General features: G+C 38.4%; 1 protein-coding gene across 1 annotated transcript in view; it reads right to left on the reverse strand.

Annotated features, from left to right (window-relative positions):
• Nucleotides 1-15,325, reverse strand: part of LOC131430417 (probable serine/threonine-protein kinase DDB_G0282963) — a 322,488-nt gene that overhangs the window by 126,736 nt on the left and 180,427 nt on the right. The window lies entirely within an intron of this gene.

Raw genomic sequence — 15,325 nt, forward strand, 5'->3', positions numbered from 1 at the left:
CACCGATGCGATGGGGACACTGACTGACTGACGGTCTGACTGGTGGTTGCCAGCGGTTGGGTTGGGGCGAGGCTGGAGCAGTAGCGAATAGAAAAGACCTCTAATGGAAACGGGGTTTCCCTCGTAAGCCGCCGCAACCAAGATCGCCCGGCAAGTCCACGCTGTCTGACCCCATGCGCTTCGAGGATTGAGATATGTATGTTCCTGCTTTTTTATGTTTGATATCGTGGTGAAGCTGACCGATAGCGGCAGGGCTGCCAGTGTTAATTATTACGATTCAAACGTTGGAAAAATATACCACTCTAGTTTGGTTTGAAGGTATAAGAATGTTTGACGCGTAACTTTCTCAAGGTTGCGTAAAATCAAAACAAAACTAGCATCGCTGTTGGCTGGACCGCAAAACAATCTATGAACTATCTGCGGCAGGCAGGCAGGCAAAACTAGGCTGATGGTTTGGCTTCCACACTTTTTTCCTTGTTTTCTAGCAAATATAGCAATTTATAGGTTTCTTTCGTGATTGCCATTTTCCTACGATGCTGCTGCAACCGAAGTCAGCACACAGTCATGGTGAAGAAGAAGATGCGACTCGAATCGATTTCGTACGAACTGAATGCATAATTAATTAAATTTATGAACGAAATATATAACCGTCTCAGTGATTCTAGCCGGTGGAGGTCGCGGTCTCTCCCGGAGCACCTCCAAGCCTTCGCCATTTAGCTGTTCGATAGTGAAAAATAGATTAAAATTTTATGACCCAACCCAACGAATCCTAAGCCTGATTTTATTTCACAAATATGTTTTTTTTCTGTATTCGCAAAACTTTTCGAATGCGTAGCAACGCGCGAACCGGCGAAACCAGTTCGGTTCGGAAAGTTCAACCAAATGTCAGGATCCAGTTTATCGGGGGCCGTTCTAGTTTCGTTTTGGAGTCGCACAAATAACATGTTATCTTAGTTCAGCGGATTATTTCTCCTCCCGAGTTCAGTTCTTCCTAAGTGGGGTGAAACACACAATAGCGTAAGTTTTACAAATTAGCTAATTATTACCTAGCTTGCGTTCGCGCTGCTCGGCTGACGGCGGTTCGGAAATCGGAAATCGTCCTGCGCAAGTCTCTCCTTCTGAGTGTTTTATTGCGCTGCTGGATAACCCACCCGTCCATTTTTTCCCATAACCATAAATCACAGCTCAACCAGAGCCGCCGCACACGGGGTCGATTTCGTATATGTTCCGGTGTCTTCGGTGTTTCCCCGCTGCTAATGAACCTACCACCGTGAAAACCTTATAGGTGACAATTATCTTCACTCACCCGTCAACATCACGTCGCCACATGCCAGTCCGCCGTTTGTTCAGCGGGGGAAATAAATGACTGACATTAAAACAAGTGACATTCAGCCGGTTGACGGTGAAGTTTTGCAGCCCGTAAATTCGGTGATCGCAGGCCGACGTAACCCCAAAAATTATTACGCTACCTTCGGAAGGCTCAATTAACGGTTCATTTTCGGGTTTCACTTGAACCAGGGTTGGCTAATTTGTCATATCTTCTACGTACAACCGAGTGCTGAACACGGCAATTAGCAATTACACCAATTTGGTCCAACATTCGAAATTGAAAATTTCATTTTCGAATTGATTCTTATTTGTTTGTTGAATTTAATAATTTCACTTTATTGAACAAGTATGAAAATATCTTTACCATATTAGTTATACAAAACGCTCGTATCCGTACTGTATTTTACAGTACTGTACTGTATTTTCAACCCAAATACTGCGTACTGTTTTTTCCCCTCAAATGTGCTCAAATTTGCTGAGCAACTGTTCCCGAAACAAGACATAAACGAGGTTAACATCGAGGACCTGTCGTCTCACTGTTTCCCGTTCTGTGAACAGGAAAAGGAATTTTGGCAAAGGGGCTGTCCGTACACCGCTGCCAGTAGCAGGTATAAAATGAAATGTGATGTGACAAAGAGCGTCATTTAAGTTAAAGCAGCTACTCTAAACGCACGAGACACCGTCAGCACGATAACACCGAAAACCGGTAGAAAGGCAGCCAAAAAGTCCAGCAAGGCCCATTCGAAGCACTTTTCAGACAATTCAAAGCACTTTTCAGTGCTAAAAATTATCATAAAGAACTAGTTGAATTTTGTCGCTTTCCATTTCCATTTTCCGAGCAACTGTTGCCGAAACAAGACACACACGAGAACCATCTCAGATCTAAATGCAGATCTTGTTGATTGTGACAATTCAAGGCACTTTTTAGTACCACAGAAAATCTTTAGAAGTTAATTAAACTTTCAATATTTCCTACCAAAAGATTCATCAAGATGGAAGTTAAAATGATTTGCACCGTCACTAACACATTCAATTACGAACGGCAATGCGAAAGCGAAAGTGATGATGTTGAACACATATTTATACTAGTGTGGGGTCGTGTAAAAATATGCCATGCGATACAGGGTTGCCATATATACAGATTAATCTGTATTATTATTATTATTATTATTATTATTATTATTATTATTATTATTATTATTATTATTATTATTATTATTATTATTATTATTATTATTATTATTATTATTATTATTATTATTATTATTATTATTATTATTATTATTATTATTATTATTATTATTATTATTATTATTATTATTCTAATCATTATTATAATTACTTACTATAATTACTATTATTAAAATGACTTGCATACCGAAGATCGTCGATACATTTCAGACCAGGCCATTGCAATTGTCTCGCACTGAAGTTTCGAGAAGAATCAGATATCTTCGAACTTCATAGCTTCAATAGAAATAAACTACAAATTTGTCGTACCTAGCCTCCTATATTAGCAATTTAAAAAGGAATTGTTTAAAGTTTGGAATATACAGTTGTAGAATAGTAGCTGTTTAATGTAACTAATATGTACTTTAATGTAGGTGCATCGCTTCAAACTCTATCAGTGAAAAAGGGGAAAGCTTGCACAATTCATACAATCAATCAACTAACTGATATTCGGAAAAGTGATGGGAGCGTACCAGTTTTTTCGTATTCACGACATCAAGTTATGTCTCTGACATTACCCACCCGCCTTTTTTCATTATTCATTCTTGTTCAGAGCGCGTCACGACAAATTAGCGAAATTTTGATGATTAAAAAACAAGAAAAATGTCTCAACAGAAAAGAAAATATGCACTAAATAAAAATTATGCGCAAAAATATCCGCTTCTCAAAAAAAGTTTGATAAATAATTCGTGCATTTTTTTTTAGATTTTGTCGAACTTAAAAATGCCCTAAAAACGAAATAAAAAAATTGAAATTATGAAAATAAATCATTTGATAATTACACTGAGGTCATTTTATTTTACAAAATAATTGTATCTGTGTAGAAATGCATGAAACGTCGAGATCTAGTGTTTTTTTTTATAATAAAATTTTTATTCTGGCCTTTTTGCGTAAAAGCTTTACGTGGCCGATTGGCTTACATTTTTGTTACTTCATTTTTTTTTTGCTATTGGATCTCGTTGTCACCCTTTTTCTAGGAGGAGATGAGTTTCCATTCCCATCCAACGAGGATGGGGTCACTTCGTCCGCGGCTTATCTCATCATCCATTGCACAGTGTGCAAAAAACGATCAAAAACGCGACTTTGCTCAATAATTTTATAAAAACATGAGCTAATATTTTCAAAATTAGTATTTCTTATGCAAATTTTTCTGTAGAATCGATTTATGATAGTTAGAAGATCCGCAAAATTCACTATCATGCCCGTTTTGCTACAATTCCTCATTATTCTGACTTTACTTTGACAACTAACTGTGAAACTCAGGAAAAAATTCAATTCCACCAATCGGAAGGTATTCCTGACATGCGCATAAGTTAGATAAATGGATTGTTTTTAATAAGATTGACCGCAAACAACTGTATTCTGTTTTACCCCCAGTCATCTTCTTCCGTGAATTTACAGAAAAAAAGTTCTACTGTTCTGTGTTTGGACCAATTTTGGTTGAACAAGACAGTTCTATGTTTCGCATATAACCTCAAATAATAATTTACAGATAGTGTTCATGATCGCATGCTTCGTGCTACATCGTTTTACCCCAATTTTCCGACAAATATAATTTTATGTTGAATTTAAATTTACAATCCCGAAGCAGATCCAGTATGACCTACAAATATTGGTTCATATTACGTGCAAAACATTTGTGATCCAATTAAACACAATGGGAAAGACAGTACTAGCCTGTTTAACCCGTTTTACCCCAATTTAATTTATAAGTCGTATTTCTGGTTGAACTTTCTTTCACATACCGAAAGCAGGCTGATTGCGGTTAATGAAAATCGATTGTTATTACGAAGAAATACCCGAAAATAGGACTACAAATGAATTCAATGACCGCACGAATCTTGTAATACCGTTTTACCCCAATTTATCTTTTAACTGAGTCTTAAGATTTTGCTCCACATTGAATTCATTTGTAATCCAATTTTCAGGTCTTTCTTCGTAATAACAATCGATTTTCATTAACCGCAATCAGCCTGCTTTCGGTGTGCGAAAGAAAGTTTAACCAGAAATACGACTTTTGATATAAATTGGGGTAAAACGGGTTAAACAGGCTAGTACTGTCATTCCCATTGTGTTTAATAGGATAACAGATGTTTTGCACGAATTATGAACTAATATTGATAGATCGCATTGGATCTGCTTTTGGATTGTAGATCATATTTCAACTGAATATTATAACTAGAAAAGAAATGGGGTGAAACAGTGCAACGATTTTTCTGCTGTCAATAAAACTATATGCAATCGATTTGTTAGACTTTTTTACATCGGAAACACTCTATCCGCTCTTCGGCAAGTTCTTCGGTTTCATGTTATATAGTTAAGCTTGAATACAATGCAGTATAAAAAGGGAACTTGGGGTAAAATGAACATGATAGCGTTTCGTGCGGCCCTTCTAAATACATAAAATCGATTTTGCTGACCATTTTACACCAAAAAAGTGCTTTGTAGTCAGCTGTATCATGCCTCCAAAAAAATCGTCGCGTTTTTGGTCCATTTTTCCCCACTGTGCATTGCTTCATCGTCGGTGTTGTGTGTGATTTCCGTTTTATTTTCGTTTTCCTTGTTGATCGTAGTCTTGGGCTCGTTGAGAGTTGCTGTAGATGCACCTTGTTGTACATTGGTTGCAGTTACTGGTTGGTTGGAGGGTAAGTTGTTAACTGCAGCTGGTGTACTTTGTTCTATAGGGGATACTGATGGTTTCATTGAAGGGGATGCTTCATTGTTGTTGATGGCTGTTACAGGTGTACTGGGGTTGGTTGGGGTTGGTTGGGGTTGGTGTGAAGGAAGCATCGTTGTCCTTTGGTGTAGTTGTCTCCTTGTCCAATTTATCACATGGCTTACCTTAGTGAACAGCTTTTTGGCAATATTGACATGTGGCCATCTGATATTCATAGGTAACAAGTGATTTGCACGGAATGATTATATCTTGACCGAAAATCACATAAGAAGGAATAGGCTTCTTCAAGTGTATGCGTAATAAACGTACGCCCTTTAGAATACCGGGGAAAAAATTCTTCCACTTTTCTTTTTCCATAGAGAGAATCTCTCCGTATTGAGACATAGTTTTGCGAATGAATATAAGAATCGGTGACGTTTGAGGGAAGATCATGCACACGCACTTCTATAGCACTATCTTCCATATATACTGGAATGTTGTACTTAATGTTCTCGTGCTCCACATAGTGCACATTGTTATTGTCTTTTGCGAATTGAATTGCATCCAACTCTTTTTAAAACTGGATGTAAACAACATTACTCGTCTTATTGCATTGAAGTAAATGCACACGTTTAATGTCAAGATGCATTTGCTCCTTAAGCAAACCTTCAAGTTCTCGTATCGAAGGTCGAATTTTGCACTGCCTGAAGTCAACAACAATTGTATTCTTTCGTGTCGGCGGTAGCTTTTGTTCGTTTGGTTCACTCATTTCGAGGTCGTTCTATTGTTCACTACACAATACTGTACTTGGATTCTTCCGTCCCAAACGTAAGCGGTTTTGTTACATCGACTGACTTGGATGCGATGTGAATGCGAACTGGATTCACTAAGTTGTTGATTTTAATATATTCATTTTTTGAGTTTCACAAAACTTTTGCCTTTAAACAGCAAAATAATAACATAATGTGATATTAATTGAAAATTTGATGAGTCGATATCATATTAGGATTTCAATCTGATGTTGCTATCATATTCAGATTTCAATTTGGTCTCATTTCGATGTTAGACTTTACTCGGGTAGATAAATAGAAACAAATTCTCTGATTTTAATAACAAAATGAGTCTTCAATGAAAATTTCGTGTTGCATTGAAATATTGCTAGTTTGTGTTCAGGATATTCGCCAACTAAACACATTCTCTAAAAATAAGAGCTTTTTCAGCAAAGTAAATTCTCAATTTTAACTAATTTCATAGTTATTTTGGAAATTTTGTTGTTAAAATTAACTAATTCTAAAACTGCAATACGAATTAGGCACAGTGCTAATTTCGGTCGTTCCGTGTATGAAAACCACTTGGTGCATTAATACAGTTTTTTTTTGTGGTGTGATCCTTGCGAACTTTCTGTAATTGATGTAATCTAGGCAGTTGGAAAGATTTGGTTGGAATAACAAAAAAATTGAAAGAAATTAGCAAGTATCAAGGAGAGTGTGTGTTTTGTTAGTAATCAATTCTGAATGGCTGACGTGGTTAGTGAACATGAAAAATAACCAAATTTCTACATTCATTATCTATACTGCGATCATGTCTTTAAGTTATGTTCATAAATTTAAGATGATCTGCTGTTTCATGTTCATGTTAAGGCACGTCAACATAAATATATTCAACGCTCTACCTCCCCGAATTTAGACAGCAGTTCGACGGTAATGTGAGGAAGAATTCACACCCCCTAAACTACTAACTAACGGACTAACGAGCTGATCGTTAGGCACCTCGCCATCCCAAAAGCAAATCGCCTGAAAGCGAACCGAATTGAGTGGTTAAACTTTATTCCAACCGGCTAATCCCTCGAGTCATCCGTCTCCACCCAACCAACCGGCGGCTATGATTGACATGATAAAAATCAATACAGGTTGATCGCATGTTGCCGCCGCATATCATTTTCAAAATTGGCTCCGTTTGAGGTCTCGCGAGTCTAGTCTCGGCGCAAGACACCAAGGGGGATCAAGCCGGCTCTAACTAGTCGACGAATTACTATGCAAACATTTGTTCGGTGATGTCGTCTTATTCTTCTTCTTCTTTGGTTTTGGGACGACCTGACCGAGACGCTACCGATATGGTGATGAAGAAACGACGACGACGACGGGCTGCTGATCGCGTTAACCCACACAGCACCCAGCAGAGCACGCGCGTGGTACGGTGAGAGGACAGACGAAAACGGCAGCTACAACAGTAACTACTACTACAGCAACAAACAAAAATAAAAAAAAACAAAAACAAAAAAAAAAGCGAAATAGAAACATCTCATGATGTTGTGTGCGCTTACAGCTATTATGTATCTGATGATATTGTTTGACCTTTTGGAATGTTGACTCTTCCAAGTTGTTGCCATCTTCTGCGAGTGATCTGAAATGGAAAAAAAAATCATCGATGGTCGGAAGGATGGGTGTGTGACGGACGGGGTGGTAGCAGAGCACCAAGAGACATTCTTGAATCGTCGTCGTCGTCGTCGTCGTTGACTTTGTGACTTGGAGCAATTGCGACCGAGCGACCCGTTCTACTAGTTGATGCTCTTTTGGTCCGACCAGGTAATTCTACCGAGGAGTCCGAGGTTCAAAAGGCGGACGAGGGAATCCCGATGGATGAACGAAGCTAACATAATAAACAGCACATTAACAGAGAGTGACTTTTCTGTATCACCTGGACGCCGCGGCGGTCCTCCGAGTCCCAGGGGTCGAGTTTGAGGAGCTTTATCTGGTTGTCCGCTTTTATTTCCACTTCAATTCTTGGAGTTCCTCTCCCGGGTGAAGTTTGCTTGTTTTTTTTGCTTTCTGTCCATTTCATTCCAGTTCATAGTTTTGTGTTTGCTATCTGCCAGAGTTTTTCCTGTGGTCCCGTGATCTCGCCTTTCAACTAGATTCTGTCCGATCGGTTTCCCACGCGCATTTCTGGGTTCATTTGGGGCTTTGTGGTTTCTGCTTTATTATTTATATTTAGATGGCGAGGACAAGATTCTTGTCTCCTCCTTGAGAGTGGACCCTTTCCCATCATCATCATCGGATCCGATCGGAGACGGGTCTGATTTTTTTTCTTCTTTCTTCCCTCCACACGAGGTACCCTGTTTCCCCTCTTCTCCACCCCCCCCTTTCGATGCGGTCAAGTACGGTGCGAAAAATGTCGCGACTTGATCCGGTCACTGCCACTCTAGCCACCAACCGGAAAGCCTGTGATCGTGTTTTATGTTCTGGTACCGTTCCACCAAGTCAACCATCATCGTCATCATCATCTTTGAAAAAGGGCACAACACAAAGCCTGGGCTCGATGGCAATTCGCGCGCATCCAGCAATGGGGCCCCGGTTTGATCAAACAGCAATTTACATACCGCGCGGCACAGCCCGGCAGCATTCGTCGGGTACAACTTAATTCACTTCGGTGGGGTCTCCCATGACACAATCGATACGAAACCATTTGGGGGCCAAATAGCAGATTATGACAACAACAAAAAAAACCGTACGAGCAAGAAGGTTTATTATGGATGGCATCGAACGGAAACTTGTTGCATCGGAAAAAGGTTACGGGCATGTAAATTTTCCGGCCGTTTTACGGGGGTTGAGCTTCACGAAAATGTAAATTTGCTTGGCAATGTTTGAGCAGCGTCTCCCGTGATTGTGTTTTGAACGGTGTAGGTGCAACGGAATTTTGAGCCGAGATCCGTACAGATCGTCGCGATGCCACTCAGTTAGTCATGCACTGGTCGCATTACGCAATATTTCCTCTGCACGAACAACATACATTTGTGACAATTTCTGTAATGTCACATGTTATTTGCTCAAATGTGAATCAAGGTTATGTTTCATCATGCGGGTAATGAGTTAACAGAAGTTTAGCATGACTCAGCGTGCAATTGGGAAGCGGAACAGTGCTGCTGTAAGCGGAATATTCAGAAAAAAAATTGAAATGATGTTGAAATTTGATATAAATTATGCTATGAAACAATCCCTGAAATGGGTAGCAAGTCATCAGCCTTCACGTACCCCGAGTTGAATGAAACTTTGCGCACGTCTTCAGCACAACAAACTATTCGTTTTGCACGGTCGCAGAGATCTGATTCGACTCAAGACAGACTTTTTAGAAAGGGCGCATGCAATTTTGCATACACTTCCCTTGAATGCAATGAATACATTTTTCATTAGAGAAAAAGTATTTGAAACTCTGAATTAAAGAATGCCGAATGGAGCAAACACTCGGCTGAACCGGACAACTTAAATATCTTCATTTTTTACATTTCGCTTTCAGCTCATCAGTGCGTCAGCAGTTTATGTTGAACTTCTAATGCCACCTAACGGTTCAACATAAACCGCTGAGCAGACGTAAAGTTAATGCTATTTACATATACACTTGTCACACCGAAATGCTATGTCTTTACTGACGCACAGTGGTTTTAAGAAATTATTTACAAATGTAAATTGCGTAATTTGATTCTATCCCTAATTGTTCATGGCCTACTTTGACAAAAGTTACATATTTTCAAAATAATGAGAATTTTTGAAAATAATGAATTTTTTTATATTTTTCTGCAAAATTTGATGAAAAAGCATTAATTTTTTCGGGAAACTTTAATTTTGGTAACGATTTTTTGATGGTTAGGTATGGTTCAGAATCTGTCAATTTTTATGGCTGCGTCCTGCTGTTTACACTCTTCTCTAACCACTTGTGCAGTTGTTTATTCGTTTTCATTAGTTTGTTTCGAAATGCGTGGACTTTCAGCAGAACAACGTCGACAAATAGTGTACAAATGGTGCACAGAATGCGGACTGTCACTGAGGTCCTGCTAACCCTCAGTTGGATAAACGTATACTGAAGGCGTTCGAGCAAAAGAAGGAGGTTGCAGTTCGGGATGTGGCCAAAAAAGTGGGCACTTCAAAGTCAAATGTTCTTCGTGCTAAAGAACGTTTGAATCTTCGAACTTATAAGAAGCAGAAACAACCAAAACGTAGTTCGAAACAAGAAGCATCGATCAGGCTAAGGGTTCGAAAGCTGTACAATACGATTCTTGCTGGAAATTTGAACTGCATAATCATGGACGACGAAACCTACGTGAAACTTGATTACAAATCCTTGCCGGGACCACAATGTTATACGGTGCGAAAAGGGCAAGTGTTAAACCAATCCGAGACATCGATTGAAGTCGAAAAATTTGGTAAGAAAGCTATGGTCTGGCAAGCAATTTGTAGCTGCGGTAAGATTTCGAAACCCTTCATCACCACTGCTTCAATGAACAGCGAAATGTACATCAAGGAAAGTTTACAAAAACGACTTCTACCTATGATTCGAAGCCACAAGGATCCGGTTGTCTTCTGGCCAGATCTTGCTTCTTGCCACTACTCGAAATCAACGGTAGAATGGTATACTACCAAAAATGTCACTTTCGTCCCAAAAGACATGAATCCACCAAATTGTCCACAACTTCGACCAATCGAGGAATTTTGGGCATTAACGAAGACACATCTTAGGAAACATGCCTCGGCAGCCGAAACCATTCAACAGTTCGAAAAAGATTGGAAAAAAGTGTCAAAACTTGTCGTCAAGAATTTTTTTTTGTTTCGATTATAGAGGTTTTAAGGTTAAGGTCATTCGCCTCTTCGGGCCAGAAAAACCTTCTGACCCTATGTGCGCGGTTGGGATTCGAACCCAGGTGGGCTGCGTGAAAGGCATCGACTTACCCATCACACTATAACCGTCCCCAGAAGTCGCCAAGAAGTCTGTACGGAATTTAATGAGGAACGTTCGCAAGAAGGTGCGCCAGCTAGTCAACAATGGCTAAGTAGCAAATGTTGAGAATAATATTCTGTTGTTGTAGTCTAATATTATCAGTATATCGAATAAAATTTGAATATCTAACACTTGTGAATTATTTACAGCGAAATCAAAGTGCGTCCATACTTTCTGGGACAGTTTTTATACCGTGAAGAATGCCTAAATACGCTATTCTGGCAAGATTTGACATCTTGTCACTACGCCAAAGAAGTTTTGGAATGGTGTAAAGCCAACGCAGTTTATTTTGTATCAAGAGAGGCGAATTCTTTTTTTTTTATTTTAAAATTAACACTCAATAATTAAAATATATCAAAAAACGAATTTTTTTATTTTTTTCTATGTTGTAGCTGAAATTTGAAGTAAAACACTGTCAAAAATTTTCGAATGGAGAAATAATATTTGCAAGAGTTACATATTTTCAAAATAATGAGAATTTCTGAAAATAATGATTTTTTTTAATATTTTTCTGCAAAATTTTATGTAAAAACGTGATTAATCCACCTAGCAATGAGATGATACCTTTTTTTTTATCAATCTGCATGTGTTTTTTGCATGGATATTTTTCGGTGTTTTAGTTCTCATGACATTATTTTAATGACCGTCGTTTTAAGCGGCAAATTGAGATTTTATTTACTAATTACCCTGTAATGCCGAAACTGCAAATCGTATCGAATTTCAATCTTAACGTGTGACAATCGATTGAATATTCCATGAGATGTCGAAGTAAGTTCCACTTTAGAGTTTTTCGTCATTATTTATGGTACTTCCAGAGCCGGTATTCAGGAACTAGCATAAACCAAAATGATTGGAATGGCCATAAATTAATACGTCAAACAATTTACATCTTCTATATCGGTATGAATTTTAAAAACTCATCATCTGTAATTCCAGAATCGGATAAAATTCATCAATTTTGTACGGGACCTTAAGTCCTTTAATTTGAATTTTTGTTTTTGAAGTTCGATTTGGCCTTTTTGAGAAAATGATTGAGCTTTGAGAAAAGATTCGATACTGGAACCGGAATTCTAAAATCGGAGTAGCCGAAATTTATGAATTATTTATGTGAAATGGACATTTTCATACTAATCACCCTGTATCTCCTAAACCAGAAGTCGGATCTGACTAAAAATTAAGATGTTTTATAGGATTTTAAGACCTCTCATTTGAATCATAGATCGGTTCAGCCATCTACGAAAAAAATGAATTGCATTATTTTAATTTCGTTTCACATATCATCCTGTGGTTCCGCAATCAGAAGTCGGATCCAAACGTAATTCAGGAACCGTGTTTGGGAGTATACTTTTCATATGAATCTGAGTTTAGCCATCGCCGAGAAAATTGAGTGAAATTATTTGTCACACACGCATTTGCTGATCTCGACGAACTGAGTCGTATGGTATATGGAAGTCATGTTCTTCCATCATTTATTGCTGTAAGTAGTTTAAATCAATATAATTATGGAATTACTTTCAACTCGAAAATGCTGATATCATCTGGTTTACATATGCCATATTCGAACGATTATGTTGCCAAAAACGAACCGTGCTAAAATCGGTCCGAGGTAAAATGCCATGAAGAAGGATGCTGTACACAGTCTTCTTGTTACTTAGAAACAATTGTATGTAAAAGTATAAAAAATCGTGTTTCACGTTGCTCCCAAGTTGTCATACAGCGCTCAAAACTCCTACTGCTGGAATAGGGCGAAAAGTCACTCAAACAAAAATGTCGATATCTCCGTCGAAAATGGGCGGATTTTAACAATCTATGGCTTGTTGGATAGCTATTACCGTGTGGAATCTAAGTGTAGAAACATATTCTGTTTTCAAGATCTAGTGTGACAGATACTTTCAAAAAACTGAAAATTTTGACATAAAATTTCGTATAACTCAAAAAGTAAACATCCGATCTCAAAACAATTCAATAGCGTTTTGGGTGACGGGGAGACCTTTCATTTGCGACTAGTTTGATCAAAATCGGTCCAGCCATCTCTGAGATCTAGATCTCTTAGTTGACAACACACATACACACACACATACACACACACGGACATTTGTTCAGTTCGTCGATTTGAATCGATTGGTATATGACATTCGGCCCTGCGGGCCTCGGAAAATTTTTCTAAAGTTTGAGCGAATTCTATACCTATTTTTTATATATAAAAAAAGATAAAAAGGTAAAACATTAATTTGTTCGGGAAATTTTAATTTTTGTAACGATTTTGGATGGTTATTTGAGTTTATTTTATAAAAACTATTTCACCCGAAAGCATTTTATTTTAAGTTGTTGTACGATATTCGAGAGACGCATCCAAAGATTTCTTATTGTTCAATAATATCTAAAATTTTTTACACTAGCATTACATTACATTACACTACAGAAACTGGAATAAATGAGTGGTGTATTTGTGTTCCTTGAATAGCAATTGCTTTGGAATTCTCTAGTGTTATATACGATTCGACTTAGGGGAACGTGCCATTTGAGCCAGTTTGTTCTGATTCCTGATACCCACTCTTTTATTTTAAAAAGTAACCAATTATCAAGTTCAAATATATCATTACTAATACTTTTGGTTCCGAGTATGTTGTCGAATTCGCGACGTAAGTATTGAGTCACGCTTTTCTGAACTAACCGAACCAATCAGAATTCATTTGTATTGAAAATCAACCTAAAATTCGAGTCGGAAATTATCCTAACGAAAAAACTATGTTTAAATTTTTTTTATTGACCAGAGAAATATATAGGCGGGTGAACAAACAGGTTTTTTCACATCGAGGGACATTTACTGGTTCTTTCATTCCAAATTGAGTTCGGCAACACTAGTATACAGATCGACCTTGGTCACGGAATGAAGAAAGATTTGAAACTGTATTGAACGAGACACGAAAGCAAACTAGGATTAGTATTCGAGTGCCTTACCACAACAAATCAATCGTGCTAATATCGATTTTTGACCTTATAATTCAAAGAACTTTCGGTAAATTTAATTTCAGTGTAAAAATTGAAAACGAAATACGCTTCTGATGGACACATTTCACCAAAAAATTACTTTTTATTTAGAGATATGATACCTCTGAAATGAAGAGTAAAAACACCATCCAATAACACCCTTTTCAGTCACTGTTTTCCCCTCGTTAATACCTGCCATAGAAAATTCTTCGTTCAGTCGCCCATCATGATTCAACATAAATCCATCCAACCGCAAGAGAAAAAAAAAAGTTCAATAGTTCACCCGGTACTCCAAATCTTAGAAGTCTTAGAAAAAGTTGGTATTCAACTGAAATTCCATACATCGATTACGGGCTTCACGGCTGCTTAAAATTGTTGAAATTTCAACCGCAACCGACTTCCAGTGATCGTACGCATATTCGGTGCGGGGGTGCCTCCATCGCCAAGTCGAGGAAAAAAAAACCAGTACGAAAAGAAGGAACGCTTCGACGGTTGAAAATGATGCCCATTTTGACGTAAGATGACTTGCAATTTGCAACCTACCGACTAGAGAGTAGGTACCGACCGAAGAATAAATCGGACCCGCGTTCGCGTCTTCGGGTCCCTTCGGCCGAGGCCGTCGATCGACGTGAAAGAAGTGTGTAAATACACCAACCAAAAAAAAAAAGCTTATCGTTATGGAATATTAAATGAAATTGAGATAGCTTCCGAAATCGTTTCTACTTTTTTTTTGCTCGGTCCCGCGCAGAGATCGAACCGAAAACTATCCGGGCGAGCAATTTTGTGATTTACGGTTGTTTTCTTGCACCGGGGCAGGAAATTACTTTCTCACACCTTTTAATTTTCGATAAAGATCCAATTTATTCACGGGTGATAATGAAGAGATTTAAGTACGCGTTTTTTCTCTCCTTTGCCGTCCGCTTCGTGTGCCTGTCGGATTAATCGGGCGGAAATTGGTGGAGGATGATTTGGTGCACTGTTTGGTGGATGGTCGCAAAGGGGAAGTAACTGTTTTTTTTTGCTCCGGCTGTCTCTATCTCTCTCTTCAGCCTCGTAGTCCTCCGGTGAAATCAACTTCGACCGCCAACGTCCGATTGGGTCCGATTTGAGGTCCATTTCGAACGCCGTCTTGCAAATCTCTCTAAGCTCAATTCCGCACAGATTCCGACTCCAACGGAGCGATGAAACCAGCTGCCAGGGAAATTTTGGAACTTGTGCATGTACTTCAATGAAACAGAAAGCAAATACAACTCTAACTGATTTAGTTTTATTACTTTTTTAGATTTATTCCTAACATTAAGTTAGTCACTTGTTAACCTGTCAATTTTTGGAGGGATTCTTTCGAAACAT

Source organism: Malaya genurostris, chromosome 2 (genome assembly GCF_030247185.1).
Source record: "Malaya genurostris strain Urasoe2022 chromosome 2, Malgen_1.1, whole genome shotgun sequence".
NCBI lineage: Eukaryota > Metazoa > Arthropoda > Insecta > Diptera > Culicidae > Malaya > Malaya genurostris.